Genomic DNA, 27,583 nt, shown 5'->3' with positions numbered 1-27,583 from the left:
CTGTACTATGGTATAACTGGAACTGTATAATAAATCAACTTTCTACAGTCAGCCCTCTTAGCTCTGTGTTTGTCTAGTACTATTCTGGCAGCAAACTGCCATTCATTTACCTCTATTTCTTTTTGTAGAACTGGTGCGCTTGAGTGAGCATAAGAAGAAAAAAAGAGACTGTTATTGTGTTGCTAATTACGAAACAAAATCAACTTGGTTCAGAACAAGAACAAAATCACAATTACATATGGGTCCATCATGATACATATCAATTATTTCAGATTGCCAGTTTCTCTTGTGTTCTTTCGGCACAAAGGTTGTTTGACACCTGATAGTCTATCCAAATACACTTCCTGTAAGAATACAACATTTTATATTGTCCCGGGTTGTGTACTGGTGCGGTAAATCACTGCACTTTAAATGACTTTTAATATCTGGATCTTTAAGATCTCCATAGGTTGCTTGTGTGACTCGTGCAAAGTAGTTTTTTTTAAACAATGAGTTTGCTTGAAGCTTGCACTGTGTACACGTCCATTCCTTTAATGCTGCTTTTAATAATTGAAGTGGGAGGGGAGGGAATGAGTTTGGGAACCTGCTGTAGGGAATGAAGTAAATTGAAAGGGTGTGTCGGACAGTAACTGAGAGAAACACGGAAAAAAAGAAAAAGAAATGGCAGCTCTACACAACTTTCCCTAGAAGGTTGGTAAAATGCTTCCTCCCCAGAGTTGGAGCTCAGTTGACTGCTGAGTAGTAGTTGGTGTGAGGTTTTGGGCTGCATCTTCTCTGAGGAGGTGTGAGGGTCTTGTTCCCCTGCGCTGCTGCTGGTGCAGCTGCTCCGGGTTGGGGCAATGCACTCCCTTGTCGGCTCAGCTCCTCTCTTGTTGCCGGGGCCGCTCTACCTTCGCAGCCTCGCCTGGGTTTTAAAGCCACCGGGAGCGGCCGTGGCGGTCTGCAGCGCGGGTGGAGGAGGGGGAAAGCGAGGCCGCTGTCCCGCTGGCTTTAAGGCCGCGGCGGAGAGGAGTGCGTGTCCCGAACACTGTTGAAAGTTGACTCACGTTTGGTGTTGGGAGCAGGGATCTGTTAGCACGAAACTTTTTTGATTTAGAAGGAGTGCAGTTGATCGTAACTTTACGGGAGTACACTGTTTAAAACAAAAACGATTAGGACCTTTTAATAAATACACCTTTTTCGCACAGTGAGTGAATAAAGCTAGTTTGAGTGGGAAAGAGACGTCTCTGGCTCAAGGTATGATTAAGTGCACCCTGTCTGGAACTGACGCCGTGTTACAACGAACATTCACCCGTGCCAACAAGTCATGCCATTGTAACACCAGGCACAGTGTCTGCGACAGATAGTAACGAGGTACTTTAGGTAATGCTATACCTCTAACTCTACATGTGGCAAAAACCAGATGAAAGCTGGAGAGAGATTGTGAACCTGTGCTCTAAATGAGAGCACCTTTTAAATTGATTTTTGTTTTGCCTTAACAGCTCCTAGTTAAACAACGACTTTTGATTGGCTTAATTCATTTACTGTCTGTGTTCAGTTCAACTTCGATTTGACAATTGCTTCTCAACGGGCACACACTATCAAAATGCATGCTGAAATTAGTTGCAAGAGTGAGGAGTATTAAAAGATACTCTGGATTAGTGGTGCTGGAAGAGCACAGCAGTTCAGGCAGCATCAGAGGAGCAGTAAAATTGACATTTCGGGCAAAAGCCCTTCATCAGGAATAAAGGCAGAGCCCCTGAAGGGTGGAGAGGTAAACTAGAGGAGGGTGGGGAGAAAGTAGCATAGAGTACAATAGGTGAGTGGGGGAGGAGATGAAGGTGATAGGTCAGGGAGGAGGGTGGAGTGGATAGGTGGAAAAGAAGATAGGCAGGTAGGACAAGTCATGGGGACAGTGCTGAGCTGGAAGTTTGGAACTGGGGTGAGGTGGGGAAGGGGAAATGAGGAAGCTGTTGAAGTCCACATTGATGTCCTCGGGTTGAAGTGTTCCGAGGCGGAAGATGAGGTGTTCTTCCTCCAGGCGTCTGGTGGTGAGGGAGTGGTGGTGAAGGAGGCCCAGGACCTCCATGTCCTTGGCAGAGTGGGAGGGGGAGTTAAAATGTTGGGCCACAGGGTGGTGTAGTTGATTGGTGCAGGTGTCCCGGAGATGTTCCCTAAAGTGCTCTGCTAGGAGGCATCCGTCTCCCCAATGTAGAGGAGACTGCATCGGGAGCAACGGATACAATAAATGATATTAGTGGATGTGCAGGTAAAACTTTGATGGATGTGGAAGGCTCCTTTAGGGCGTTGGATGGAGGTGAGGGAGGAGGAGTGGGCATAGGTTTTGCAATTCCTGCGGTGGCAGGGGAAGGTGCCAGGATGGGAGGGTGGGTTGTAGGGGGGCGTGGACCTGATCAGGTAGTGACAGAGGGAACGGTCTTTGCGGAAGGCAGAAAGGTGTGGGGAGGGAAATATATCCCTGATGGTGGGGTCTTTTTGGAGGTGGCAGAAATGTCGGCGGATCATTTGGTTTATGCGAAGGTTGGTAGGGTGGAAGGTGAGCACCAGGGACGTTCTGTCCTTGTTATGCTTGGAAGGGTGGGGTCTGAGGGCGGAAGTGCGGGATGTGGACGAGATACGTTGGAGGGCATCTTTAACCATGTGGGAAGGGAAATTGCAGTCTCTAAAGAAGGAGCCCATCTGGTGTGTTCTGTGGTGGAACTGGTCTTCCTGGGAGCAGCTACGGTGGAGGCGGAGGAGTTGGGAATACGGGATGGCATTTTTGCAAGAGGTAGGGTGGGTAGAGGTGTAATCCAGGCAAGAGGTAGGGTGGGAAGAGGTGTTTTACCTCGTATAAAAAGATAGGCTAGATGGACCAGTTTTACTGGGATTGCTACGGTTTAATTGGACTGTCTTCATTTTACAGATAAGTCCCTGCTTGGTGACTCAACTTTTTAATGTCATACATTACCTGGAAGAGTTGTTATTGTTTGGAGAAGTCATGCGGGGGGGAAGCGAATGTGAAAATCTTGGCAGTTAAATTTAAATTAAGAGGTTAATATTGGAACTAAGGGTTTGCTAGTTGTTACTGGGTAGTTCATGACCCATTGTGTTGTACCACAGTAATTGTACTGAAACAATACATCACATGATAACTTGAACTACACATTTAAAATGCTCTTCTGGTAGAGAAATACAGGCTTTAAACATTTATAATATTGACTAAGTATTTTACAAAATGTGGTTGAGGTGGAAATAAATAATTTTTCCAACTACTTACATTGTTACTATGCCTACCATATTGGATTTGCATATTTTTTAATATTCCAGTTCACTGTTTTCCCTTTCCGCTGTCCAATCCCAAACACCTCCACTTTACGTTGTTCTTTACATGATTTATAATAAAACTCACTTAGATTTTACAATTAAGATGTAATTATTGAGGAATCTTTCACAGATGTGACCTTTCCTATTGTTGAATTTACAGCATTTAAACATTGTTTTGTTGTTTTCAAAACCTAATTAATTCTTTAAACTCTATCAACAGTGCCCATGGTTATCTTCACAATTACTTGAAAAGTGGATATTGACTTGATAAGTAGTGAAACAGTGCTCCTGAGTCAAATTGACCTATTTTCTCTAATGGCTTTGGACCCTGAGGTATACAGAACATAATCTGTAATTGGAATCCTGAACACTTATCAGCAAAAAGATGTACAAATTATTCTTTGATTTGGTCTTCTAACAGTTCTGACCCATGCCTTCACCCAAACATTCATCTGCCAGTCCATACATTATTATTCTTGATAGGGTCTCATTCCTTGATCTGTGCTCGATGACTTTGGGCAGTTTTATGAAGGCAAGTTGTGTGTGCTTACCTAAGGAAGGATATACTAGCTTTCACAGGGGTGCAACAGAATTCACCAGGTTTCTTGGATGAAGAATTGTCTTATGAGAAAGGGATTAAGTGGAATGTATTCTCTGGAAAATTTAGAATGAGGGGTGATGTTACCGAAATACAACATTCTTAAGGAGTATCTTGGGTAGCTGCTGGCAATGTATTTCTCCTGAGTGGGGAGTAAAGAATATGGGATCACATTCTTAGAAAAAGAGGCTTACCATTTTGGACTAAGATGAACATTTTTTATCTTTCAAAAGGGTTGTGAATCATAAGGGGCTGTGATTGCTAAATTGCTGAATATGTTCAAGACAAAGTTTGATATCTTTGAGTACAAAGATGATACAATACTGATGAAAACCATTAATGTTTAAATTAAAAAATTCTGAATCCCCAGCAATGAGTTGATATAAGTGCACAATCAGACTTCTTCATTATTTTTAAACAAAGACAAACTCTGTTGCATTGTTTCGATTCCAGATACTCTAAATTGTTAAGCACATGGATGAAGACCGATAAACTGGCTTCTTTCTTTGTTCATTCAGCCTCTCATTTGGTTGCAGCAAGGTTAATTTAAAAGCAGATCCCCTCCTTTCTCCTAGACCAAAGGAATTTAGATTTTAAAGGAGTCAATTTAACTAAGCTTACTTGCGTTAACACACATTTATTAGTTACTAAACCTGAAAAAAAACAACGCATATGCATAGGTCTAATTGAGTTTAAAAAAAATTTGCAAAGAAATATCGCATCATCTCTGCATTCACGAAGAGTAGCTTGTGAAAAACAGTGGTTGTTACAGTGAATGTTGTTGGTGGTGTTTATATTTTTAGCTGTTCCCAAAATTTCACAGATGCTAGTCCATACACTCAATTGTCGAAGGGGAAACACAAACATATCTGCAGAAGATCTTCTGCTGCAGAGAGGTGATTTTTATCTGTTGACCTTTGTCTATCTCATGTAGGACCTTTCCATAAGGCTTCTCAAGGTAGGGGTCACAGACAAAATTGGATTTAAATTTTGGGGGTCATATCATCCAAGGCATTAATGGCTGCCTTGCAGTTCAGACTAAGTTAAAATAGCCATACTCTCACTCTTTCTCTCTCAGCTCTAAGTGAGGGGTAAGCATTGAAATATGGTTTCCATGGGAGGAAAGCTTGTGATGCCTTGCTATCATGGTTTCAAAACATATTTGCCTGTCATCATGGTGATTGTATATTTGCATCTCCCTGGCTTTATCTTCTGGATTTGTCTTTGGATGTTCATCTTGAGCTGTTGAAATCCTGTGCTTTTTGCTTGCAATATTGGGTTCTTCTGTTAGGCCATTAAGGCTCGTTCTTTTTTGCTCTCTAAGTCCACCTATTTCAGAATAATTTCTGCTGCACTTGCAGTGCTCCTTGTATTTGGACATAGTGGTCTGTCCATAGGATTCTGGATATTTTTAATCAACCTATTCATATGTATTATCACACACCTCTGGATCTGGTGGGACATGAATCGTGGCCAGCCGGCCCAGAGACTGGGACACTACTACTGTACTTCAACAACCCTCATCCATGGGATTCTAGTGCAACTCACTTCATTTGATCCCTCTGTTCTGAATTAAGCCTTCATGTGTGAAGATTTTCCTGATTGGTCTTGAGCTGTATTTTGAATTTCTCTCTTCAGATGTGCTGGTTTTGAGGTGAGACTTTGATCTTCTTTATCTCGAACTTGCAATATCTTAGTATAATGTACCTCACTGATCAACCTAGTTGATGATTTGTCTAGTAGGCATCAGTCCTCATGTGTATCGCATGATACTGACATCACTTGGATCTTTTGTTCTGAACTATGACATGATACTGGAGGTGCTAGGAGGTGCTAATTCTCTAATCTTCTATGCCACCATTTGATTTTGTATTTACCCTTCTGTTGTAAGGGGGTATTGATTATAATGGCACCATGCTGAGGATAATTTCTCAGCAGGAAGATGCTTTGTGCATTGGGTTTTTGTACTTATCTTTTGTTCCAGGTGTAAAAGACATAGCCAACTTGGTGGTAAAGTCCCCCAGAAGAGGGGACTTTAATCTTTCCTTTGTTTTGTATGGCAGTCAGGAATTCAAGATCAGTGTAGAGCATTTCCTTAAAATCTTCAATGGTGTCGAGAGTCTTGGCAGAGGTGCTGATGTTAGTAGCATATCGGTATGGCTGTGTTGTAGGTGGTATCATTCATCTTTTATGTAATTGCAGAGTTTAGGAAATGCATTCAAGATTCTACTTGAGACAGCAAAGCCAACTCTGGAAATCAGAGTCATTACAGCCATTGATTTATATTTGAAGATTTATCCCCAGGTGTGTTTCTTTAGCTGGCCCACGCTAAATACCCATTTTTCGGTCTTGGTAACTCACTCATATGATTGCAGTTCTTCTTTCTGGACCATTAAGTAATGGTAATACTTAGAATACTTAAATGGTAATTAACATTCCAAGTTAAACAAAATTACAGTTTACTTTCATTGACTACAAAGCTGCTGATCCAGTTGGGTATGATTTCCCCAACCAGGTGAATATGGGACAGTTTACTTTCAAGATACCTTTTTGAGCCCTATCCTCATTTGGCAACATCTTAGAAGCTTATCATGAAGAGCACTGTCCAGTTGCAGATGCTGATGCTGGAAGACATAAAGATATACCATGCGTTGCATGTACCTGATGCCTGTGTGTGTACAGATTCTTGACTGGATAATTGTCCCAATGGACAATTCTTCACCATTACAGAATGCGGCAAATTGACCCAGAGAGAAGCCCACTGCGACTTTATTTAATGTGGGGATATTGGGATGCTGGCCATCCAATCTTGATGGAGTTCAGTGACATGTCAAACCACGATGTATGTGACCCCTTTCTGTTATTGCTTTCCTCTGTTTTCAGAGTCAGTGAGACACAGGGTGTTTCTTTGACTGCTCTGCTGCTGAGGACATATTTCACTCATAACACTCCTCCTGATCAATCTTGCAAACTTGGTGGCCCTACTCTGATGAAAGAGCTCCTGATAGCATCCCTCAAAAAATTGTTGGAGTGTACAAGACTCTTGGTTGGAGTCGTGGGTCAACAGCACAAGTCTAAGAAAAAATGATGATATTAAGTCACATGACCAGAGTCTGGAGAGATATCTTGTGGAAGAGAATTTGGATAAGTTCATGTGGAACTTCAATTGTGTAAATAGGAAGTCTCTCAACTTCTTGTTGAGCATTGAACCCAGTAGATTAATTTAAACGCAGTCAGGCTCCTAACATTCCAGCAAGAACACAAAACATTTTCCACCGCATTAAGGGGTGGCGTGGTGGCTCAGTGGTTAGCACTGCCTACTCAGTGCTAGGGAACTGGGTTCAATTCTAGCCTCGGGTGATTGACTGTGTGGAGTTTGCAAATATTCCCTCTGTTTGTGAGCGTTTCCTCTGGGTGCTCTGGTTTCCTCCCACAATCCAAAGATGTGAAGGTTAGGTGGATTGGCCATGGGAAATTCAGGATTACAGGGATAGGGTAACTAAGGTGAGTCTGAGTGGAATGCTGCTCGAAGGGTCGGTGTGGACTTAATGGGCCAAAAGGCCTGCTTTCACACTGTAGGGATTCTATGATTCTATAAGCTGTGAACGTGAATTTACTTTGTTCAGCACATTGCTCCTGACCTCCTGTGAATTACCATCAGTTGTACTTTGAGAGATTTGCATATCCGTTAGTACGATGAAAAATGTTGCATTCTCGTAAATTTGTAGATGTCATTCTTTCATCTTGTGACATTGCAATTTTTTGTCACACTTTCGCAAAAGACAGCAGTGAATACAGGCTGTGCAGATACATTATTTTGGAGAAAGGGGCTAAATGTTCCTATTGCGTAGTGATGATCAGCCGTAACAATCTATTCTGAATGATCCAGCAAGAGAAGAAATGGATTACTTGAAATGTTTAGAATATAGCTGCCAAATGCTTTTCTTGCCAAATATACATTTCATCTAATGCCCATGTAACAATATGGCTTTAAAAGGTAATATTTCACATATCATGATAAATGGAGCTCTAAAATTGACTGTTTTTCTGTACTCTTGTCCATGGTTTTATTTTCTCAATAAAATCTTGAATTTGGACTTGGTTATTCTTGCTTCAGAATGCTCTGCTACAGTGCAGAGCAGTTCCTATATTCATTTACATGATTTCTTAGCATTACTCAATGGGATTTTGTTAGCCCAACTGTTTAAGTGCTTCTCTGTATCTCCAAATAGTGTCTGGTTGATTGCTTTTTCAATGCTGTCTGCTGCTGTTGACTGACTATTCCACCTTGAGTCCCTTAATTTATTTAGTACCATATGTCTTGCAGTCTGGTTGCAAACTCTCTGGGCAAGGGATAAATCTTCTAAGAAATAAAAATCTGACTTGTATATGCAGTTGTTGTGGCTCATTGAAACAACAATTATTTGCAGAACTACGATAACTGTGGAAAGTTGATTTTGCTTATTAAACTTCAAAAAAGACTGTTAACCTAAGTGAAATCTGTTTTCTAAGGCAATTCCCTATAATTTTATGATTGGCTGGAGGAGAATGGATTATTTGATTGTAAACAGTGACTCACACTTCAATTTCCAAAAGATATCAAATTACGGTAATTTTGCTGATTGAATATAAATTTTACTGAGGCAGATAATTTACCACTGTATGTAGAAAGAGAAAATTCAAATTTGTATATATTTTGCAGCTGCATTTTTCAGGTTTACATAGCTACAGCATACAGGTATTGCTATATCCTTGGTGCTCCCTTTGACATATTATAAAACAGAGATCTCACCTATTTTCATATTTCAGTCTTTCCTCCCCATATTTCAAATTTCCAGCTTGCCTCCAAGGGCTAGTGTCTACAGCATTACTTATGGCCGTATCACCATAACTAATGCCACAAGAATTTGGATTATGTGTGTTGCAACTTTGCATTATTTTGTCTCTAACAATTTTATGGTTTGATTTGTTTGTAGAACGCTAATAATTGGTAGACTTTTTGTGAATGTCAAAGACTTGTGCCGATTATATCAATTCTTGACATTTGTGATAGAGTTTATCAAGACGATAAAAAAGACCTTTGACCTCTTCAAAAAAATGCTCATTTGCATTGGGTGTTGAATTTTGACCAGAATGAATGTCTAATTTTGGAGAAAACCTGAAGTATTCTGTCTGGAAATTTGGACAGAACATTGAGAAAACTTGGCTTTTGCACATCCTTTTTCTGAATGTATGTTTTGGGGGAATAATCTAATATCTTGTTCCAGATGATTGAGATTGGACATTATGAATTCAGGTTAAAAGGAGGAAAATGCTGATAGGTATACTGGATGCCACATATGTTAATATATACTGGGTCATATTCTTTGGAGACAAATGTACACAAACTATACTTGTTTCAACTCCAAAGCATGACTGACAGCCATTGTGTAGTTCCTTTCTCAAGGCAATGCCTTGACCAATCAAAGACAACCTGACTTGTTTAAAATGGAAATAAAACTTGACAGTTAACTAACAATCATCATTAACTCCATGGCAATGTGGCTGCCAATTAGATCCACTTATCAATCTATAATCACACTCCTCTTGTACAGTATAAATGTTTTCTCTTTCCTTTGTTGCTTCATGTGAATAGTCCTGACAAAAAGCTTTAACAAAATGTCTTCTTTTTAAACAATACTCAAGTTTTGAAAATCATAGATCAATTGGTCTAATGTGTTTATTATTGTGTACTAAACTGGTTGTTATGAACATCATCTGTGTATGTGCATTTGTCCTTGGAAGCTGTCTCCACGTCTGTTTTCAGATGTTGTTAGTTGTCATGAGTTGGATATAACCAAGTGGGTAAATAACTTGACCTCAATTCAGAGGGGATTTAGCCAGTTTTGATGCTTTGTGTTCGAAAGCATAGAGTCATAGAGATGTACAGCACGGAAAAAGACCCTTCGGTCCACTCGTCCATGCCAACCAGATATCCCAACCCAATCTAGTCCCACCTGCCAGCACCTGGCCCATATCCCTCCAAACCCTTTCTATTCACAATACCCTTCCAGATGCTTTTTAAATGTTGCAACTGTACCAGCCTCCACCACTTCCTCTGGCAGTTCATTCCATACATGTACCACCCTCTGCGTGAAAAAGTTGCCCCTTGGGTCCCTTTTATATCTTTCCCCTCTCACCCTAAACCTATGCCATCTAGTTCTGGACTCCCCCGCCCCAGGGAAAAGACATTATCTATCTATTTATCCTATCCATGCCCCTCATAATTTTATAAATCTCTATAATGTCATCCCTCAGCCTCTGACACTCCAGGGAAAACAGCCCCAGCCTGTTCAGCCTCTCCCTATAGCTCAAATCTTCCAATCCTGGCAACATCCTTTTGTAAATCTTTTCTGAACCCTTTCAAGTTTAGCAACATCTTTCCCATAGGAAGGAGACCAGAATTGCACGCAATATTCCAACAGTGGCCTAACCAATATCCTGTACAGCCACAACATGACCTCCCAACTCCTGTACTCAATACTCTGACCAATAAAAGAAAGCATACCAAATGCCTTCATTATCCTATCTACCTGCGGCTCCACTTTCAAGGAGCTATGAACCTGCACTCCAAGGTCTCTTTGTTCAGCAACACTCCCCAGGACCTGAGCATTAAGTGTATAAGTCCTGCTAAGATTTGCTTTGTCAAAATTCAGCACCTCACCCTTATCTAAATTTAAACTCCATCTGCCAATCCGTAGCCCATTTTCTCATCTGATCAAGATCCCGTTATAATCTGAGGTAACCTTCGTTGTTGTCCACTACACCTCCAATTTTGGTGTCATCAGCAAACTTATGTACACCTCTTATGCTGACATCCAAATCATTTATGTAAATGATGAAAAGTCGTGGACCTAGCACCAATCCTTGTGAATCTTTCTTTGCTGTTTCTTGTCTAATCTAAACTTTCACCATCTGTCCCTTTCCCTGGAAGATAAATATTTAAATTTTCAATATTGCCTGAAATTCCTATGTGTTTTGTATGCATTTAACATATGCATTTAAAAGAAATATTTGCATCATTTTGAATTGGGTTTTTAATCTTTTATTTAGAAGTTGTTGTTCTGGCATTTCCTCTATGCAGATAGATTTTACATAATACAAAACCAAGCGTGAACAGATGAACTTCACTAATTCAGGATGCATAAAATGTGAATCCTGGTCACTTCATCCTTTTTCACTTATGGACGCATTTCTTAAACCTTGTTTGTATTTGTAGGAACTTGGAATAGCCTCTTCAGCCTATTTCAATATTAAATATGCAGAAGGCTGGCTGATCTGTGATATAAAACCACTTTGTCTTTGTCCCATATCCTTTAATATCTTTGGTTAAAAAATCTGTCAATTCCAGATTTAATGATCAATTGATCTAGCTCAAAGTTTGTGCGAAGCTTTGTAGCTCGGGTGCTTGTTGTAGTGGTTCTGTTCGCCGAGCTGGAAGTTTTTGTTGCAAACGTTTTGTCCCCTGGCTAGGAGACATCATCAGTGCTGTGGAGCCTCCTGCGAAGCACTTCTTTGATGTTTCTTCCGGCATTTATAGTGGTCTGTCCTTGCCGCTTCCGGGTGTCAGTTTCAGCTGTCCGCTGTAGTGATTGGTATATTGGGTCCAGGTCGATGTGTCTGTTGATGGAATTTGTGGATGAATGCCATGCCTCTAGGAATTCCCTGGCTGTTCTCTGTCTGGCTTGCCCTATGATAGTAGTGTTTTCCCAGTCGAATTCATGTTGCTTGTTGTCTGAGTGTGTGGCTACTAGGGATAGCTGGTCGTGTTGTTTCGTGGCTAGTTGGTGTTCATGTATGCGGATTGTTAGCTGTCTTCCTGTTTGTCCTATATAGTGTTTTGTGCAGTCCTTGCATGGTATTTTATAAACTACATTAGTTTTGCTCATGTTGGGTATTGGCTCCTTTGTTCTAGTAAGTTGTTGTCTGAGCGTGGCTGTTGGTTTGTGTGCCGTTATGAGTCCTAGGGGTCGCAGTAGTCTGGCTGTCAGTTCTGAAACGCTCCTGATGTATGGTAGTGTGGCTAGTTCTTTTGGTTGTGGCATGTCCTCGTTCGGTGGTCTATCTCTTAGGCATCTGTTGATAAAGTTGCGCAGGTATCTGTTTTTGGCGAATACCTTGTATAGGTGTTCCTCTTCCTCTTTTCGCAGTTCTGGTGTATTGCAGTGTGTTGTAGCTCTTTTGAATAGTGTCCTGATGCAGCTTCGTTTGTGTGTGTTGGGGTGGTTACTTTCATAGTTTAGGACTTGGTCTGTGTGTGTTGTTTTCCTGTGTACCCTTGTGGTGAATTCTCCGTTCGGTGTTCTCTGTACTATCACGTCTAGGAATGGGAGTTGGCTATCCTTTTCTACTTCTCTCGTGATCACATCTAGGAATGGGAGTTGGCTATCCTTTTCTACTTCTCTCGTGATTACATCTAGGAATGGGAGTTGGCTATCCTTTTCTACTTCTCTCGTGAGAGAAGTAGAAAAGGATAGCCAACTCCCATTCCTAGACGTGATAGTACAGAGAACACCGAACGGAGAATTCACCACAAGGGTACACAGGAAAACAACACACACAGACCAAGTCCTAAACTATGAAAGTAACCACCCCAACACACACAAACGAAGCTGCATCAGGACACTATTCAAAAGAGCTACAACACACTGCAGTACACCAGAACTGCGAAAAGAGGAAGAGGAACATCTATACAAGGTATTCGCCAAAAACGGATACCCGCGCAACTTTATCAACAGATGCCTAAGAGATAGACCACCGAACGAGGACATGCCACAACCAAAAGGACTAGCCACACTACCATACATCAGGAGCGTTTCAGAACTGACAGCCAGACTACTGCGATCCCTAGGACTCATAACGGCACACAAACCAACAGCCACGCTCAGACAACTTACTAGAACAAAGGAGCCAATACCCAACATGAGCAAAACTAATGTAGTTTATAAAATACCATGCAAGGACTGCACAAAACACTATATAGGACAAACAGGAAGACAGCTAACAATCCGCATACATGAACACCAACTAGCCACGAAACGACACGACCAGCTATCCCTAGTAGCCACACACTCAGACAACAAGCAACATGAATTCGACTGGGAAAACACTACTATCATAGGGCAAGCCAGACAGAGAACAGCCAGGGAATTCCTAGAGGCATGGCATTCATCCACAAATTCCATCAACAGACACATCGACCTGGACCCAATATACCAATCACTACAGCGGACAGCTGAAACTGACACCCGGAAGCGGCAAGGACAGACCACTATAAATGCCGGAAGAAACATCAAAGAAGTGCTTCGCAGGAGGCTCCACAGCACTGATGATGTCTCCTAGCCAGGGGACAAAACGTTTGCAACAAAAACTTCTAGCTCGGCGAACAGAACCACTACAATTGATCTAGCAACAACCGTATACAAAATTCCAAAAGTCTATCACATTTAGTGTGTGGAACTACAGGTACTATATATAGTCCTGAAAGGTCTGGCTCTAATTTCTAGACTACGCTATCTGGACTTAGAGTCTACAGCCACAGAAATAGTATTTTAAAAAAAAATTATTTCTAATATCTTGAAAACTTCAATCAAATTACCCTTTAATCTTTTTAGCTCAAGGGGATATCCTAATTTTTTGCAATATCTTCTCATAATTTCACAGTTGAAGTCCAGGTAGTATTCTGGTAACTTTGCCTTATGTCTTAGATTTTATATTTGTCCAACATTGCGTGGTGGAATTCTTGCAACCTCTGAACATCTTGGGCAGTGATACATCAGTGGGGAAAATATGGAGAAATCCAAAACATTAGATTCTCCGAGTCGAGAGAATGTCTGATTTACCACCCCAGGTTTGAGCAACAAAATGAAAATCTTGAGTTAGCAGCATGAGGCTTATTTGCATGCATTATTACCTTCTTATTCCTTATTCTGAACACATTTATATGCAGCTTGCTATTCTCCTATATACGTGGCAGGGAGAATTTACAATGTGAAAGTCAGAGCAGGGACGTTGCGAGTCCAGCTTACTGCTTGTTTGTCTGAATTATGATCAACAGTCACAAACACTACAGAATCTGCTTGCATACCCTGCCCATGGAGGTTGGCATAAAATATGTACCAGCCTGACCACATCAACATGACACATTTCCAGCTCACTTAAAATATGCTGCACTGTAGGGTACACTGACAATTTGCGCTATAATGATGCTTCCAGGCTTCTAAACAGACAGGGCCAGGAACTCCTCTCACGCATAGGAGCAGGGTTTACTTCAGAGTGCTTTGCATGTTTTCTTACTGCTTACTCACTTTGTGCCTACTTGAATACTGTCAACATCACTGCCTTTTCTTGCCTTATTTGCACTTTGCTTGCTCATTTAGAATGTACAGGCTCACAGTAGATCTGACCCGCCTCTTAATGCAGACAAAAAGCCAGGCAGCTTGTCATGGTTGTGAGCAGTGATCAATCAAGTACATGGCAATGTTGCTGATGAATATGTTATATCATTGTCATAACCACCGCCTGTGCCAACATCATAGGTGGCAGACACGCTGCAAGAGTTTCAGCCAAATGGCAGTGTCTCTCATCCGAACATGTTAGTCCCTAATCAAGTCCTGGTGACTGTTGTCAGTCAGTCACAGCATTGTCCCATCTTGATCCAGGAGCTTGGAGAGGGACACTTGGCTCTTGAGGTGGACAACATCAGGGTTTCTGTATCATTACAGTCCAGGAAGTGTGCCGTAGTCAGTCCTGATGCAGCACGACATGAGGATTAAAGGTAAGTCAGTTGGGGAGCTGTACAGAGATTGATTGATTAGGGGCCTGGTCAGTCATTATTCAGTGCTGACCAAGTCAGGGGAAGGTGTGACCCAAACTTAGTCCCATCGGTCTTTTCACTGAAAATAAAGCAGATAATCAGGCTGCACCACTGTACTAAGGAGGAATTCAATAGTCAGGAATGGAGACAAAAATTCTGAATGAAGCAACCTAACATATAATGGTGCATTAGAGGACATCGACTACTGTGGGAAGGTTTGTTGACATACGTAGCACCTGGCTTCGATGGGAGGATAGTTCATCATGATAATTGGTATTTCAAAAGTCTAGGTCCAGAGCTTCTAAAGTTCGGAGATGAAGACTTAAGTGAAAGAGTTGGATGGAACATTTAGTCGACAATGAAGACAAGAGCAAGAAGGTTTGGGGGTCGTCTAGATTACTTAGCAGTATCAGCTGCATGCAGCAAAGAGGATACAAAGTTTCATAGGCTACACAAGGGCATGGAGCTGATTGTATCTTATTATGAAATATAACTATTTGCCAACATATTCTTGTTAGAAATGCTGCCTACCTTGAGTTGATTTGGTGGGGATGCCAGCTATGTCCTCTACCTGGGTTACAATGCTAATCTCACCATGGGGAAATTAGATGAAGCAGTGTGATCTCCCACACTTACATCGGTAACAGCTTTCAAACATTTATGGGTTGCCGGCAGATTCTTGGAAACAGCTAGTTGCAGAAAAACTTAGTGCAGCTATCACCTTGTTGACAGCTGCATATTGTTAATACTAATTTCATCAACAGAATAGTGTTCCATCTAGCGAGTACACAAGTTATTTGGAATAATCAGTATCACATGTTAGGAATCTGCACAAAGTACCCTTGGAAGCTACCATTGCTGTCTATATTACTGAGAGCTCTCATCTTGCTTAATTTCAAAGGCTAAATGCTTTACAAGGATGGTTATCGGGAGACAAAGGCTACTTTCTGCAACTGTGACTGATTACTCCATTATAGACGGGCAGGAGGCTGGAAGAACACAGCAGGCCAGGCAGCATCAGGAAGTGGAGAAGTTGATGTTTTGGGTGTAACCCATCTTCAGGACCATTAAACAGTTTCTAGCTGAAACGGAGTGTAGTTGTAATGCCCCCCATGGTACCATTATGGAGCAGATAATAGGCCTTCTGAAGATTAAAGTTCTGATGCTTTGATCAGTCTCTGAGTTGGATTGGGGATGTTTATAGATTATGCTGCAAACTTTGAATTTCGTTTGAGCTGGGAGAGTGGCAGCAGTTTTCCAAGGAGGAAGATCCGGACAATGGGAAACATCACCTTCAGCACGATAGAGTGGTGCACAGTTGGACACAACAAGCCAGACAGTATTTAATTGTTGCCCATTCGGGTGAAGTGATCACTCATTGACTGTAAAATTTGATGTTGCTTGAAAGGCAAGCAATTGCTCTTTGTTCCCAGAAGTGAGCAGAGTTTGGTTTTTTTTTGTTGTCTTTTTCTTAACTTTTACTGAACAACAGAAAAAGCCAAATGTTTGATGCTCCCACATTGAACAAAGAAATGTTCAGTTACATGGATATTGAGTAAAGAGTGGGACTCCCTTAGCCAGAGTTCTAACATGGTATGTCGCAAAGGACTGTAACTGAATTCTTGTAGCTGCAGTTACAATGTCAGTTGATAAAACATCACAATACATTTAGCATGTGCTCTTCTATTTCCAAGACAAAGTCAACTTGCCACTTATGCACCCCCAGACGCTGTTCCTTTTTCCTCCCACTATGTGTTCTCTGTTTTTTTTTGATTGAATACAAATGACCTCGTGAACAGTTGAGTTTTAAACATGATGCCATTGGTGAAAATGCTGAAAGGCCTGGCAGTGGTGAGTAATCCGCTTCTGGTGAGAACAAAATAGTGTTAGAGATGTAGTACATACATAATAAGGTCTGCAGTGGAGAATTTCATAAGCTAAGTTTCTAGAACTCACTGAGAGAACACTTTTCCCAAATTAACTTAGAGGAGGGTGGGGGTGGGGAGAAAGTAGCATAGAGTACATTAGGTGAGTGGGGGAGGGGATGAAGGTGATGGATCCGGGAGGAAGGTGGAGTGGATGGATGGAAAAAAAGATAGGCAGGTAGGACAAGTCATGGGGACAGTACTGAGCTGGAAGTTCCTCCTCCCCCCTCCTCTCATTTATCTCTCCACCCTTCAGGCTCTCTGCCTTTATTCCTGATGAAGGGCTTTTGCCCGAAACTTTGATTTTTCTGCTCCTCGGATGCTGCCTGAACTGCTGTGCTCTTCCAACACCACTAATCCAGAATCTGGTTTCCAGCATCTGCAGTCATTGTTTTTACCAAAATTAACTTAGCTGATTTTTGGTAAAATTTAGCAAACTTGGTATCCAGATTGCTCTCTATAACTCCAGGTGTGACCTAATCAAGGCTTTATGTAGCAGTATTATGAATTTAACCTGTTTTAATTTTATTTCTATAGATAGAGGTATCAGTTTTCTGTTAGTCTCTAATTATTTTTTGTACCTGTTCGTGACTTTTTTTAGCTATCGTTATATCTGAATCCCCAAATCTTTTTGAACTCCACTCTTCCCAGCTTTTCACATTTTGGAAAGTAGTCTCTCCTTTTTGAGTGCATAACCTCACGCATGCTTACAGTGAGCTCTATATTCCTCAGTTTGTGTATTTGCTGAATCTAGCCAAATCAATACATAGGGCGGAGTCTTCCCAGGTCCTGGACGATGTAGATTATGATGAGAAGTTTGGCAAAATCAAATGAAGAGGGAGGAGTTTTCTTCCCATCAAAGACAAAAAATTGCATTGTCCTACTGAGATCCAGCTGCTGAGATGAAATGTTTGCTTATGAGTAGTGAGAAACTTATAAATGGGTATTATCACTTATCACACTCATTGTTACTTAATATCAGTTCATAAATATATACTCTCCTATTCTACCACATGCTAGCTAGAAACTAGTCATTGTGAATTCCCAACATGAAAGTCAGAGTGGGAGACCTGGTGACTCCAGTTTGCTGCTTGCTTCTGTGGACCTCCATCTTGGACACCAGGTAACAAGATCTCCGGGCACGCTGCATAGGCAGCGATCTCTCGCTCTCTCACACGCACACCCACTGGCATTCGACATATGCTGTCCTGTGCACACTCCCACGACACATTTCCAGTCCATTTACAGTACACTTTGGCATTGTATTTGGAAGTGCACTGGCACGTCTTAGTATTACAATGGTACTTTACATACGAGGAACAGGCAGCCAGTTTGTGGAGTTCACTGGGTTCCATCTTAGGCTGTTTGCTTGCTTTCCTGTCAGTCACCCTTTGTGCTTACCTGGATGCTCACAGCATACCTGACTTGGTTTGCCTTTTCTCGTTTGTCCTCTGTGCCAGAAATACTAGGCTCACAGTATTGTTCTACTGATTTGCACAGATACAAAGCCAAGCAGCTTATTCTGGTTGTCAGCAGTCATCAGTGAAGAGGTGGGGGAGGGAGTGAGAAAGTGGAATTTCCCTGTGTGGTGTCACGTTTGCTGAGAAATGGCCATGTCATATGAATGTATTTGAAGAAATTTTGGTCAAAATATTGGGCATGAGTTTGGTTTAGATTTGTTACAAGTTAAACAAGCTAGAAACACCTGTATAACCTAGAATTGCTATTGTGGAATCAGTGATTTGCATCTTGCTGTCATACTGTAATTACTGATGACCATATGTAATAGTTTCTTCATACGTTTCAAAACAAGTTAAAATGCATTTCTTATTACACAGCATTAAAATGTTCATATCTATATAATTGATTTTTAGTAGATCTGGATTATTTTGTTGCAAAGTTGAAGAAAATGTTTGCAGAACATTTTTTAAAGTATTATTTGTGATCTTTCGTTTGTTGCAGAAAGAAAAATGTCTTTGAACTGATGTCTCTGTTCTCTGAATTATGTTCTGACTGGCAATGCCAACATAAGGTGATTCTGAGTCACATTTTTGCTTTATAGTGCTTCTATGAAGTATCTCGTCACATTTTAATTATGTTGATTAAATGCAGCTTATTGTAATGGAGGTTACATTCTCTGCTGCATCATTGGAAGATCTCTATTTTGCAAATACCTACTTTTAATAAAATTCAGTTGGAGTTCAATTTATGCGTGCAGTTTAGTGTGCAGCACGGGATGTGGCACTTGCAGAATTTATACTACTCATTGAGCATAAACTGTAAAAGACTATAGTCTTGCCTTGCTGTAAAACCGGTTACGTCTGTTCGTGACAGAAGCATGTGATTCAGTATTGAACTGAGGTTTTTGTTAAGAACATACTTTTTTTATTTCATAGTGTCATAGAGTCTCTCACAGCACAGAAATAGACCCTTCAGTCCAACTCGCCAATGCTAACTAAGTTTCCTAAATTAAAGTAGTCCCATTTGGCCCATTTCCCTTTTAACCTTGCCTATTCAAGTACTTGTCTAAACGACTTTTAAATATCATAACTGTACCTGCATGTACCACTTCGTCTGGCAGTTCATTTCATATATACACCACCAACAGTGTGAAAAAATGCCCCTCAGGTCCCTTTTTAACTCTTTTTCCCCTCTCACCTTAAATTTGTGCCCTCTAGTTTTGAATTCCCCTATCCTGGAGAAAGGACTTTTTGCTATTCACCTTATCAGTGTCACTCATGATTTTATAATCCTCTGTAAGGTTACCCCTCAACCTCCTATGCTCTACCCCTTGCTGAGATATTTGTATCATCGATAGTCACAGGTGAGGTGCCAGAAGACTGGAGGTTGGCTAACATGGTGTCACTGTTTAAGAAAATTGGTAAGGACAAAGCAGGGAGCTATAGACTAGTGAGCCTGATATCAGTGGTGGGCAAGTTGTTGGAATCCTGACGGACAGGATGTATATGTATTTGGAAAGGCAAGGACTGATTAGGGATAGTCAACATGGTTTTGTGCATGGGAAATCATGTCTCAAACTCGATTGAGTTTTTGAAGAAGTAACAAAGAGAATTGATGAGGGCAGAGTAGTAGATGTGATCTATATGGACTTCAGTAAGGCATTCAACAAGGGTCCTCATGGGAGACTGGTTAGTAAGGTTAGATCTCATGGAATACACAGAACTAACCATTTGGATACAGAACTGGTTCAAAGGTAGAAGACAGAGGGTGGTGGTGGAGGGTTGTTTTTAAAATTGGTGGCCTGTGACCAGTGGTGTGCCACAAGGATTGGTACTGGGTCCACTGCTTTTCATGATTTATATAAATTGTTTTGGATGTGAGCATAAGAGGTATAGTTAGTAAGTTTGCAGATGACACCAAAATTGGAGGTATAGTAGACAGCGAAAAAGGTTACCTCAGATTACAACAGATCTTGATCAGTTGGGCTGGTGGGCTGAGGAGTGGCAGATGGAGTTTAATTTAGATAAATGCAAGGTGCTGAATTTTGGGAAAGCCAATCTTAGCAGGAGTTATACACTTAATGGTAAGGTCCTAGGGAGTGTTGCTGAACAAAGAGACCTTGGTGTGCAAGTTCATAGCACCTTGAAAGTGGAGTCACAGGTAGATAGGTCAGTGAAGAAGGTGTTTGGTATGCTTTCCTTTATTCGTCAGAATATTGAATACAGGAGTTGGCAGGTCATGTTGCAGCTGTACAGGACATTGGTTAGGCCACTGTTGGAATATTGCATGCAATTCTGGTCTCATTCGTATCAGAAGGATGTTGTGAAACTTGAAATGGTTCAGAAAAGATTTACAAGGATGTTGCCAGGATTGAAGAATTTGAGTTATAGGGAGAGGTTGAATAGGCTGGGGCTGTTTTCCTGGAGTGCAGAGGCTGAGGGGTGACCTTACAGAGGTTTATAAAGTCATGAAGGGCATGGATAGGATAAATAGAAAAAGTCTTTTCCCTGGGGTGGATTGAGTCCAGAACTAGAGGGCATAGGTTTAGGGTGAGAGGGGAAAGATGTAAAAGAGACCTAAGGGGCAACTTTTTCACACTGAGGGTGGTGCATGTATGGAATAAGCTGCCAGAGGATATGGTGGAGGCTAGTATAATTACAGCATTTAAAAAGGAATTTGGATGGGAATATGAATAGGAAGGGTTTGGAGGGATATGAACTGGATGCTAACAGGTGGGACTAGATTTGGTTTGGGATAGCTGGTTGGCATGGACGAGTTGCACCGAAGGGTCTGTTTCCGTGCTGTACATCTCTATGACTCTCTAGTGAAAGAAGTCCCAGCCTATCCAGCCTCTCCTTTTTATAGCTCCAACTGTCCAATCCCAGTAACATCCTTGTAAATTGTTTTTGCAAATTCACCAATTTCACAGCATCCTTTCCATATTACAATATGACTGAGAACAGCTACTTCGATGCCTGCAACATTGAAGGATTTTTTTTTATTGGATATAAAATAAAAGTCCAAAGGATTTTTTTTATGAGGTATTAGAAGTAAATAAAACTGATGCACTTGAGGGCAGTGGGGGATTCTGTGCTGGATATGTTAAATCACTGTGAACTAGCCATAAGAAAAGGGAATAGAATGTTTTAATTAAGTGAATCACACAATTTGGATTGCCATTACTTGAACAGGTAACAACGCCAGTGCTTTGTTGAGGTTTGGTCCATAAGGCACAGTGTGAAGTATTAAACCATGCTTGATAGTGCAGAGAACATTTGAGGCTAGTTCCACAGCATCACGAAACTAATTCTTTTCAGCTTTGAAGGCAAGAATAAGGTTAAATTACATGGATAAGGGTATTTTGCAATACTGATTCAATTTTATACTAAAATATAGGTATTACAATCCCTGTGGAGACTAATAAGATCTCAAGAGAAACTGGAGCTCCGAGTTGTTTGTGGAAAAATCTGGTCTTGAAGATTTCATTTTGTTTGGCAAAAGTAACCTTTTTTCAAAAATAAACTAAGCATAGTAACAGCATAATCTTTCAAGTCAAAAATAAATCACTTAATTTTACTAAAAGTTCCCTTATACGTTACAAGATCTGGGATTCAACCAAGTATGCTTCAGCACCCTAGAATTCACTTTGCTTTCTATGCAGTGTTGCCACAGTTTTCTGAGGTGAGATTTCATGTGGATCCAACCATTAACTTTTGATTCAGGGACCCTTCAGCAAACTTTTAGTACCTCCTGATTGCAGAATTCTAAACCCAAGTTTGGGCCTCATTGTATTTGTGTTCAGTGATTTAAAAGTCAGGAGTACCTTTGGTTTCTGATGCTCTCGCATACACTGTCCTGCCTTTGAACAAGATCATGGTACTTTGGCTGATTGTGGTCCCAGAAGTGCTTTACAATTTCATGGAGCATCTCTTGAACTCTCCCTGTTTTTCAGTTAATTTGCTTGTTTCTGTGAGGGTTGCTATACATTTCTTCCTAAAGCTCCAAGTTAGACAATCATCCAATATCTTTGCTCTTCATGACCTCTGTCTCAAAATGCAGCATGAGTGCTCTCCCTCATTCTGCACAGTGAATGGTAAAGTTTACTACTTTCTCTTCTTAAAGTACAGGCCTGACTAATATTAGTCTCTTTTGTTCCCTCACCTCTGTGAGTTGCAAATTACGGGAGATCTAAGCTGCCACTACCTGTTTTCTGTCTGAAAATGTCCATGTAAATGCAAAACACAAAATATATCACCCTGTGTAGCTAATTTTCCAACAGAAATAGTAGTGCATTATTTTGCCCGCAAAACAACTCTTTGATTCATTGACAGATATGAATGGGCTTCTTTGCAGACTTGCTGATTCGACCATAGACTATAAGATATAGGAGCAGAATTTGTCCATTTGGCCCATCAAGTATACTCTGATGTTCAGTTATGGCTGACATGTTGCTCAACTGCATTTTCCAATCTTGGTTACACCAGAAAGCCCACTTGTTTACACAGATACAGTTACCTGTATTGGTCTGGGAACTTAAATGAAAAGTTGAAACTTCTCAAGTTTACAGACCAGCGTCAAGGCATTTTCCAAGTTACCTTGAGACAAAATGACTCTTCTAGATAGAACCAATATAGCTATTATAAGCCTAGCTGCAAATGCCTCTTCCCACCTTCGCAGCAAGATAATAAGCCTTCCGCTTTTGAACTTTAGTAAATCTAGGTCTGTTTTAGGGTGTTTTGCCAAGTGTTTCTATTTATTTACATTCAAATTCAATTCATATATTTTCAGAATTTGTTTTTGTTTATGAAATTAGATGTTCACAACAGGGGACATAGATTATGAGTGGAAAATTAGTTTTGATTTATAATAAGATTTTAGTCAGTGAAAAACACCTGGAGTTTTTCTGATTGGAGTACTGGAGTTGAAACTTAAGAGTTGTGCAAGGATAGTTGGCTGATGTACGTAAATGTAAATATTCTGGGCCTTGTAGCTTGAATGGACCAAATAGCTTCCCTTGTTTGTGCCTGACCTGGTGTTTCTATTTTCTTAATGGGCTTTTATATTATAGACAGAGAAATGTAAAGAACACAGTTTTATTGACGGAACATGCATTTCTACTTTGCTTTAAAGATACAGTACATCAGCAGGCGTTTGATTTAAAAAAGGAAAATAATCTTATTTAGTGAATTAGCAAGTATTCTGCATGTTTCCGTTTAACTGCCAAATATGGTCAAAGCAGAGTTTAACATGCATTGAATATTGATTGAGCAGGTTGAATATATTTGTTTGAGCCTTCCTCAGGGCCGTGTTTTTACTGAGGTGAACTTGATCACTTACAGCTTTTTGCTATTTCTTTTTATATTGATAAATAATTTATATATCTAAGCAAGGTGCTGTTACAATTTTTAGTTGTAGTCAAAGAAGCTGTTTGTAAACTCGTTGAAATAGGTAAGAATATCAGGTAGTACAATCATTCCAAGGGAATCATTTTCTTACAATCCATATGGATTGTTTGGTGTTACAGAGAAGAATCCATTAAGTTTCTTTTCTGAATTGTTGGGAAACACTTGATGGTGCATGGCGTGGAACTGCGCTGTTTTCATCAAAAATAATGAGAATAAAATGTGTTTTTGCCAGCATAAAAGCAATGAACAATAACACAATATTTGCAATAAATATTAGATATAGAAATTACTCCATATTTTTGTTGACAGTTTACATTTTATAATATTGGAGTGTAATTATTTTTTAATTGATTCATGGGACAAAGGTGCTGTTGGTTGCATTTATTGCCTGCCTTTAGTGAAGGTGATGGTGAGTTACCTTCTTGAACTGCTGTGGTCTGTGTGCTGTAGGTGACCCATAATGTCACGAGCATGGGAGTTCCAGGATATTGACCGAGCAACATTTGAAGGAATGGCAATTTACTTCCAGGTTAGGATGGTGAGTGGCTTCGAGGCCAACTTACTGGTGGTGTTCCCATGTATCAGCTCCCTTGCCCTTCTCGATGTATTATTATAGGTTTGGAAAGTGCTGTCTGAGGATCTTTGGTGAATACCGTAGTGCATCCTCTAGATGGTATGCACTGATGCTGCTGAGTGTTGACATTCAAGGGTGTGGATGATTGTGAGTATGATGCCAATCAAGTGGGCGGCTTTGTCCTAGATGGCATCAAGCTTTTTTTTTTGTGTTGGAGCTGCATTCAACCAGGCAAATGAAGAGTATTCCATTACATTCCTGACTTGAGCATTGTGGGTCGTGGGCATACTTTGGGAGGAAGGAGGAAAGTTACTTGCTGCAGAATTCCTATCCTCTGGCCGGTTGTTGAAGCCACCATGTTTCTATGTTTGTCCAGTTCAGTTTCTGTTAAATGGTAGCCCCCAAAGTGTGGATAGTGGGAGATTCCGTGATGCTAATATTATTGAATATCAAGAGTTCTTTTGTTGAAGTGATCATTGTCTTGCATTTGTGTGGCATGAATTTCATTTGTCAACTGAAGTCTGGATATTGTTTTTGGTTTTGCTGCATTCTTCTTGATTACTTCCTAATTCATTCCTTCCTTTTAACTTGATGGGATATATAAAGGTGTTGATCGTGGTTAGACAGGTAGTTTCAGGGAGAAAAAAAATCATACTTTTGGAACAGATGTCAGAAATTCTTAACATTTCCTTGTAAAACATTAATTCATTGTCCCAGTTATGCCAAAGCGACAATCAGCAGAAGTACAAATGGAGGATTCACAGTAGTGGCAATGTGAGACTGTCCAGAGATAGGTCATGAGTGTCAAAAAAAATCATCATCATGACAACATAAAATTGAGGAATGAACCCAGGAATGTCAGGAGAATAATCAACAGATGTTTTAGATGCAACTCTAAATGTCATTAGGCATTGAGTTTTCCGAAAGATATAGTGAGTTTTTCCAAATGACCCACAGCACAGGAATATTGAGAATGAGAAGACAAAAGAAATTGTACTGGTCCCAAGAACCTTCAACCTAGTAATGAATGTTTTGTTTAATGTGCAATTAAATTGTCTTCTGTTGGACAGTATGTGGAGTGAACTGGTTAAACTGTTACTTAGGTGCTCTAAATAATAAAAAGAAAGTAAGGCTAGGTAATTTCTTCTTGAGATTTGGTAAAGTAAAAAGGAAAGAGTAGTAATTCTAGGCTAGACCACTTTATCAGCACAGATGTGGGTATCTCTTGCATTTGAACTGACTGTCCATGAAAGAGACTCAAATAAAATTGGATATTAAATATGACAAGCAATTATTTTTGGGAAGTCAGCAGTTTTTAAAGTTTATATGATCTGCATATAATCTCATCGCTTTACCAAAACCTGACTTCTCCAGCAATATGTTAAAGAATTACCAATGGTGTTAGGGTAGAAACTTAAAAGCAAAACAAAAACTAACAGTTTTAAAACAACATGAAAGTTTGGCATATCATCTCACTGGTTAAAAATTCTATGAAAGAGTGCAGGAGTAAGGGACAATGAGTGTACTAAACTTGTTATAAAGATCAGTTATAAATGTTGAAAATATAGGAGGATGCCAACATTGAGTACGAGAAGTCATCTATTACCATATCATTAACATGAGACTTTAATGAACTTGAAGGTCGGGCTAAGGGAAAAATAAATTTTTCATACTTCAGATAATAGACGCAGCAGCTGGATTTAACCAATCCATTATCAGATATAGTGAAGAAAATAATTGGTTGTGAACACAATAATGGAGAAATGGATAGGAACAAGACAGAGCACCTGCTAAGTTTCTAATTTACAATGAGAGGAAATTTGCCAAATTTGAATTTAAAGATGTGTGTGAAAGTATGAATATTATAACAACTATCATAGCAGTAAAAACTTCCATTAGTAATGGAGTTTGTCATAGAAATCAAACAGTAGAAACATATCAACATAGGAATAATCCTTTCGATCCCTCCAATCTGCTCCCCCATTCAGTACAATCGTAGCTAAACATAAAGTTCAAGACCTTTTAATCCTGCCCCCCCCCCCCCACCGTATCCCTTCACTCTTCTAGCCATGAGCTTCCTTCTTGAAAATATATAATGTCTTAGGCTCAACAATTTTCAGTGAAAGTGAATTTCACAGGTTCATCACTGTCTGGGTGAAGAAATATCTCTGCATCGCAGTTCTAAAATGGTTACCTCTTATCTTTAAACTATGATGTAGTAGTTGAGATGCTTTTGTAAAACTTGGCAGACCAACCAAATTGTAAACTAACACCTGCCTTCACTTGGGCAAAGCTTCCAAAGAACTCTGCACACATGATTAAGGGCTGCAGTCCATGTAAGTTTATTTTTCAGGATTTCTTCCAAAAAAAAAATTCAGTTCATAATGACTGATTATCACCCAACTTTGGAAGGAGCTACAGTTAGCTTCAGTATTTCTGAAAAAAGGGCATTCATTAAAACAGAGAGGTAGTAAGTGCCTGGAATTGTACTGCCAGAGGAAGTGGTGGAAACAGATACAATTACAACATTTCAGAGTCATATTGAAAGGTACATGAATAGAGGGCTGTGGACTAGATAAAGGCAAAACGCTTTTAGTTTAGAAAGGCATCATGTGTCAGCATACACTTGATAGGCCGAAGGTCGTCTCTTCTGCTGGACTGTTCTTTGCATTTGTTCTTTGTAAAATTCAGTGAACATTCTGACTTTGTACAAGTACATCAGGAATAATGTTTTTCCAGGAATGTGGGATATCACAAAAGCAAAGGAAAGGAGAAATGGAAATGTTCTGTAGTGATTGAAACAGGTTGGCCTCATTATAGACAAGGTTTTTGATTGGCCCCGGTTAACAACCCCAATCAGGAACCCTTGGCTGATGAAAATAATTCAGAATCTTACACACAATATGCGTGCTGGGGAAAGGATAAGCAGCAGTAGTGCAGGGGGAGAAAGGGAAAAATAAAAGAAAAAAAATATTATTCCGAATCTCCTCCAAACAGGGAATTTATAATCTCCTCAGTCTGGGGGGGAAAAAAAATAACCTGATTAGAATTTCCTCTGTTGAGGATGTAATTCTGAGATTTTGCACAGCTCACCCGGTGCCATTTGCTTTGTGAATGAAAGTAGAGGCGGAAATCAGGAGCCTGGACAGTGAAGGAAAATCAAACCAGTGCAGTCTGCAGAATGGGCGGCACCAGTCATACCAATTGTGAAGCCTGATGGCTCAGTTCACCTTTGTGGGGATTTTAAGCAAACCGTAAACTGTTTCTTGCAGCTGGTTAAATACCCGATCCCTCGCATAGGGGACCTGTACGCAAGATTGGCGTGGGATTGTACTTTATGAAGCTGGACATGAGCCATGCCTACCTGCAATTGTGACTGGAGTGATGTCCCAGAAGTAAGTTACAAATAAAAACCATAAAGGCTTATATCAATATACAAGACTGCCATCTGGGTTATCA

The 27,583-nt window shown here is 40.3% G+C and overlaps 1 protein-coding gene across 5 annotated transcripts in view; it reads left to right on the top strand.

Moving 5' to 3' along the window:
• The first annotated feature begins 619 nt into the window (after window positions 1–619).
• The window catches only part of LOC132821532 (inactive N-acetylated-alpha-linked acidic dipeptidase-like protein 2), a 973,299-nt gene continuing 946,335 nt past the window's right edge, over window positions 620–27,583 (top strand). For 4 of the 5 annotated variants that reach the window (XM_060834143.1, XM_060834142.1, XM_060834144.1 and 1 more), the window contains exon 1: window positions 646–690. The gene's annotated coding sequence lies outside the window, so the exon portion shown is untranslated. Of the gene's footprint in view, window positions 691–27,583 lie in introns of all 5 variants that reach the window. The other variant, XM_060834141.1, reaches the window with a different exon arrangement.

The sequence above is a fragment of the Hemiscyllium ocellatum genome, chromosome 13 (assembly GCF_020745735.1).
Source record: "Hemiscyllium ocellatum isolate sHemOce1 chromosome 13, sHemOce1.pat.X.cur, whole genome shotgun sequence".
Taxonomy (NCBI): domain Eukaryota; kingdom Metazoa; phylum Chordata; class Chondrichthyes; order Orectolobiformes; family Hemiscylliidae; genus Hemiscyllium; species Hemiscyllium ocellatum.
This window is presented reverse-complemented; position numbering and strand designations above follow the sequence as displayed.